This window comes from Hemiscyllium ocellatum, chromosome 35, assembly GCF_020745735.1.
Source record: "Hemiscyllium ocellatum isolate sHemOce1 chromosome 35, sHemOce1.pat.X.cur, whole genome shotgun sequence".
Lineage (NCBI taxonomy): Eukaryota > Metazoa > Chordata > Chondrichthyes > Orectolobiformes > Hemiscylliidae > Hemiscyllium > Hemiscyllium ocellatum.
Genome location: NC_083435.1, coordinates 40,508,202 through 40,513,975, shown reverse-complemented (window position 1 = coordinate 40,513,975; position 5,774 = coordinate 40,508,202). Strand labels below are relative to the sequence as shown.

Genomic DNA, 5,774 nt, shown 5'->3' with positions numbered 1-5,774 from the left:
CTGGAATGGCGGGACTACCTTATGCTGAAAGACTGGAGTGACTGGACTTGTATATCCTTGAGTTTAGAAGACTGAGAGGGGATCTGACTGAGACATATAAGATTATTAAAGGATTGGACACTCTGGAGGCAGGAAACATGTTTCCGCTGATGGGTGAATGCCAAACCAGAGGACACAGCTTAAAGATACGTGGTAGACCATTTAGGACAGAGATGAGGAGAAGCATCTTCACCCAGAGAGTGGTGGCTGTGTGGAATGCTCTGCCCCAGAGGGCAGTGGAGGCCCAGTCTCTGGATTCATTTAAGAAAGAGTTGGATAGAGCTCTCAAGGATAGTGGAATCAAGGGTTATGGAGATAAGGCAGGAACAGGATACTGATTAAGGATGATCAGCCATGATCATATTGAATGTTGGTGCAGGCTCGAAGGGCAGAATGGCCTACTCCTGCACCTATTGTCTATTATCTTGTCTATTTATCCTATCCATTCCCCTCATGATTTTAGAAACCTCTCTAAGGTCACCCCTCAGCCTCCGACGCTCCAGGGAAAACAGTCCCAGCCTATTCACTCTCTCCTGAAAGCTCAAATCCTCCAACCCTGGCAACATCCTTGTACATGTATTTCGAACCATTTCAAGTTTCACAACATCCTTCCGATAGGAAGGAGACCAGAATTGGACACAATACTCCAAACTCTGCCTCACCAATGTCCTGTACAGCCACAACATAAAATCCCAACTCCGATACTGAACCCTCCAACCAATGAAGGGAAGCATACAAAATGCCTTCTGTAATTGATCTGCGACTTGACTTTCAAGGGAGCATGAACCGACACTCCAAGGTCTTTATGTTCAGCAACACTCCCTACATTCAGAACCTTGAGGACAGTACAGAGGTAATGAAACCAAGTTAAACAGTAATGGCAGTGTTGGTAATTCTCGTACTAAACAGAACAGGCAAGAGCACGGCAGGAAGCAAGGGAAGCCTTCAGTGAAATTGCATTGATTTCAAAGCAAGGGGCCTGACAGGTAAGGCAAATGAACTCACAGCATAGATTGGAGACAATAGACTGGTGAGCCTAACGGCTGTGGTTGCGAAGTTGTGAGAGGGGATTCTGAGAGTTAGGATCTCGAGGCATTTGGAGAGGCGAGGACCCATTTGGAACAGTCAGTGTGGCTTTGTGCGTGGCAAATGGTGAAAGGTGCTCTCTGGTCTTCTGAAAAGTTGTTGGTTTTCCAGAGCAAGGAGTTGATCTTCCCCAAGTGTTGGAGGCACATTCCAAGGTCCAGGACTACATGCTGAGGGACGCACTAAAGCTTGAAGGCAGGTGCCAGCAAGACATAGTGGGGAAAGGACATTGTCAAAGGTCTCCCTGCTCAAGGTAAACGGGGGAGGCATTCAGTTAATGGACGTTCCTGGTGCATCAAATACAGTAATTGAGTCACAGAGATGTACTGTATGGAAACAGACCCTTCAGTCCAACTTGTCAATGCCGATCAGATATCCGAAACCAATCTAGTCCCACCTGCCAGCACCCGGCCCGCATCCCTCCAAACCCTTTCTATTCATCTACCCATCCAGATGCCTTTGAAGTTGCCTGTACAAATAAGAGATTCTGTAACGGGAACCTGAATCATCCACATTGAAAAGCTCACTTCGGACACTTAACAGGTAAACCTATTTGAAGTTTGCACACTAACCCTATGCTATTGTATGCTAACGATATTAAACGCGACCTTTAAACAAGCATGTGTTAAATGCTGACCGCGGCACGATTTTAAGCGGGTGTAAAACAGCTGATCCCAGTCCTTAGAACTAATGACGTAATTGCTTGACAAACTTTGTAAGGGATATAAGCAGAGCTTCACAGCAGGCAAATCGCTCTTGCCACCAGCTGACAGGAGACACTGAACCAATGTAGCTTTGGCTACTGAACCAAAACAGGCTTGCTACAAAAGACACATTTGTGCATATTGAACCAATATCAAAAGATCTCAAACAAGAGACAACTAACTTGCAGCCTGCTCAAAAGATCCCCCTGAGGTACACTTAGGGAACTAAGCTCTGCTTTATCCTAGGTAAACTCGACCCGCGACTTGGAATCGGGACTTTGACTTAAGAAGAATCTAAGAAACTAAAGTAATCTTGACTCGCGACTCTAAATCGGGATTTTGAGCTAAGAAAATCGTAAGGCTAAGAGTGAGTAACTGTAAATTGATTTCTTTTCTTATGTTTCAATAAATTACATTTTTAATTTACATACACACACGAATCGCCGAACAGTTATTTGATTAAGATATATTGGGATTATTATTGTGAAGTGTTAAGAACTACAAACGGTAGGAAGGTGCTTGGTTGGCCCAAGGCGAGCCGCTCTCACTCATAGGTGAAAGGGGTAATACTGAAGGATGACCTATAGACCTACGATAAAGCCTAACCGGGTTGGAAGTTTCTAGGACCAGACAGTAGTTAAAATTCTCACCAAGGGTATTCACTACCGGTAACGGCCTCACTGAAGGTACGGAGGAATAATCCCTAGGCTAAGCGAGATAAACTAGAGTTACCCACCTAGATAACATAACAATTCCTTTGTGGTGTTTATTGAGAGCATCAAACTCCAATGTTTACTCGATTTCTTCATGTGCTATTTCACAGAACTAAACTGTGTCTGTGACTATTGGAGATGCCGGTGTTGCACTGGGGTGTACAAAGAGGGTGGGGAGTGGAACAGGCTGCCAGAGGGAGTGGTGTTGTGGAGTACAATTTTGTCATTTCAGAAACATTTGGACAAGTCGATGGATGGGACAGATATGGAGGAGTGTGGACCAAATACAGGCAAATGGGACTAATTCAATTGTGAACACAAATACATTCAGGACAAAGGGATAACTAGGGAGAAGGTAAGGGACCCTCAAAGATCAGCAAGGTGGCCTTTGTGTGGAGCCACAGAAAATAGGAAAGATACGAAACGAGTATTTCGCATCAGTACTTACTGTCGAAATGGATGGTGACACCTTGAAAAATGTCCATATTGCAGAGGAGGAAGTGCTGGATGTGTTGAAATGAATAAAAGTGGATAGAACCCAGGACCTGATAGGTTTTCCCTAGAACTCTGCAGGAAGTTAGGGAAGTGATTGCTGGGCCTCTTGCTGAGATATTTGTATCATCGATAGTGACAGGTGAGGTGCTGGAAGACTGGAGGTTGGCTAACGTAATGTCACTCTTTAAGAAGGGTAGTAAGGACAAGCCAGGGAACTATAGACCAGTGAGCCTGGCGTCCATGGTGGGCAAGTTGTTGGAGGGAATTCTGAGGGACAGGATGTACATGTACTTGGAAAGGCAAGAACTGATTAGGGATAGTCAACATGGATTTGCGTGTGGGAAATCATGTCTCACAAACTCGATTGAGTTTTTTGAAGAAGTAACAAAGAGGATTGATGAGGGCAGAGCGGTAGACGTGATCTATGTGGACTTCAGTAAGTCATGTGACAAGGTTCCCCAAAGGAGACTGGTTAGCAAAGTCAGGGCTCACTGAATAAAGGGAGAACGAGGCATTTGGGACAGAACTGGTTCAAAGGTAGAAGACAGAGGGTGGTGGTGGGAGGTTGTTTTTCAGACTGGAGGCCTGTGACCAGTGGAGTGCCACAAGGATCAGTGCTGGGTCCTCTACTTTTTGTCATTTACATAAATGATTTGAATGTGAGCATGAGAGGTGTAGTTAGTAAGTTTGCTTATGACACCACAATTGGAGGTGTAGTGGACAACGAAGGATACCTCAGATTACAACAGGATCTTGATCAGATGGGCCAGTGGGCAGAAGCGGTAGATGGAGTTTAACTCAGATAAATGCGAGGTGCTGCATTTTGAAAACAAATCTTAGCAGGACGCATACACTTAATGGTAAGGTCCTAGGGAGTGTTGCTGAACAAAGAGACCTTGGAGTGCAGGTTCATAGCTCCTTGAGTTGCAGGTAGATAGGATAGTGATGGCGGCGTTTGGTATGCTTTCTTTTATTGTCAGAGTATTGAGTACAGGAGTTGGGAGGTCATGCTGCGGCTGTACAGGACATTGGTTAGGCCACGGTTGGAATATTGCGTGCAATTTAGGTCTCCTTCCTATCGGAAAGATGTTGTGAAACCTGAAAGGGTTCAGAGAAGATTTACAAGGATGTTGCCAGTGTTGGAGGATTTGAGCTATAAGGAGAGGCAGAACAGGCTGGGGCTGTTTTCCCTGGAGCATCGGAGGCTGAGAGGTGACTTTATAGAGGTTTATAAAATCCTGAGGTGAATGGATACGATAAATAGACCAAGACTTTTCTCTGGGGTCCGGTGGTCCAGAACGAGAGGGCATAGGTTTAGGGTGAGAGGGTCAAAGATATAAAAGCGACCTAACGGGCAAAGTTTTGACTTAGAGACTGGTGCAATGCAACACTTGAAGGGCATTTGGATGTGAATATGAATAGGAAGGATTGAGGGATATGGGCCGGGTGCTGGCAAGTAGGACTAGATTGGGTTGGGGTATCAGGTTGGCATGGACGAGTTGGACCCAAGGGTGTGTTTCCATGCTGTATGGAGTGTGCAGCATGGGCAATATGGGCCGAACAGCCTGCTTCCATACTGTAAAGTTGTATGATTAGATGACAGTATCCACCGTCTCCTTTTACCTGGAGCTGGTGGTGAAGAATCAGTGGACAGAGCTGAATATAATCTGTCGAATAAATTGTTGAAAGAGGCACTTTGGGCAATACTGGAATAGGCAGTAAATAGAGGGAAATGGAGCAAATGCTGGCGCAGATTTGGTTATTTGAAGGGCTTGGTCCTCTTATGAAAAGCTTTGAACACAGCGGTTTATTGCAGGATGAAGTAAGACGTGCGGTATCATCTGCCGATTTGGGTGAAACTGAATTGAACATCAGTGCGCGGGATATAGGAAGCCGCATGAAGCACAAGTGAGCGCCATCTACTGAAAGATCTGCTTTTTGCTTGTAAATCAGGGGAGAGCGCGAACGCAGTCCCCCACTACCACAAATTTTGCAGTCGAGTATCCCGCATTTGGGGACATCGCAGGCGTCAGCACACCCGAAGTGCAATGGGATAGCCTCGTCCTGGGAGAACCACCTTGTTGATCATGGTATCTCCCCTGCCAGGTAAGTATGCTCAATACTCTCACTCGCTCAAACCCAACAACACCCCATACCTCTTACACTCATACTAACTGCCGGCTCGAAAATCGCAAATACACCTCTCGAAGGTTCCCTGTCTGTACAACAGCGCAATTTCTCACCCGGATCACAGAACATCCCGAAAGGCTCAGGTTTCACTCAATCCGACACTCACTGGGAGACCTGAGAAGCTGCGATAATTTGCATATCATCCTTAAACGGAAAAGCTCCGCCCTTCCCCGCCCCCTTCACACTGCCTCCTCTTTCACCAAAACAAAGCCCCAAACATTGCTCATACACTTGAAGCAATCTGTTACCAAACACTGTTTACAATGTGAGGTGAACGCGAATAAAAGCAATTTTTAAGCTTTGCTGGTAAAACTTGAAAGCTATTTTGAAATCACTTTTTCCTAATCCCTCCAAATTGAACAAATCTTCTTTTGTGAAACTGCAGCTTTGCAATCTTCCCCCCTCTGTGTCCCACCATGCAAATCAATCACTACAGGAGACCTCACGGTTAAGGTGAAAGGTGCCAGGAACAAGGAAATATTTCTCAACGCTGTTTGGATGTGACATTAAACTGAGAGCAGCACCACCTTTTCTGGATGCACATTCC

At 45.5% G+C, this 5,774-nt stretch overlaps 1 non-coding gene across 1 annotated transcript; it reads right to left on the bottom strand.

Moving 5' to 3' along the window:
- Window positions 1-4,987: 4,987 nt before the first annotated feature.
- On the bottom strand, window positions 4,988-5,151 carry LOC132833032 (U1 spliceosomal RNA). Its single transcript, XR_009647025.1, has one exon. It is a non-coding gene; the product is annotated as a U1 spliceosomal RNA (small nuclear RNA).
- Window positions 5,152-5,774: the final 623 nt, after the last annotated feature.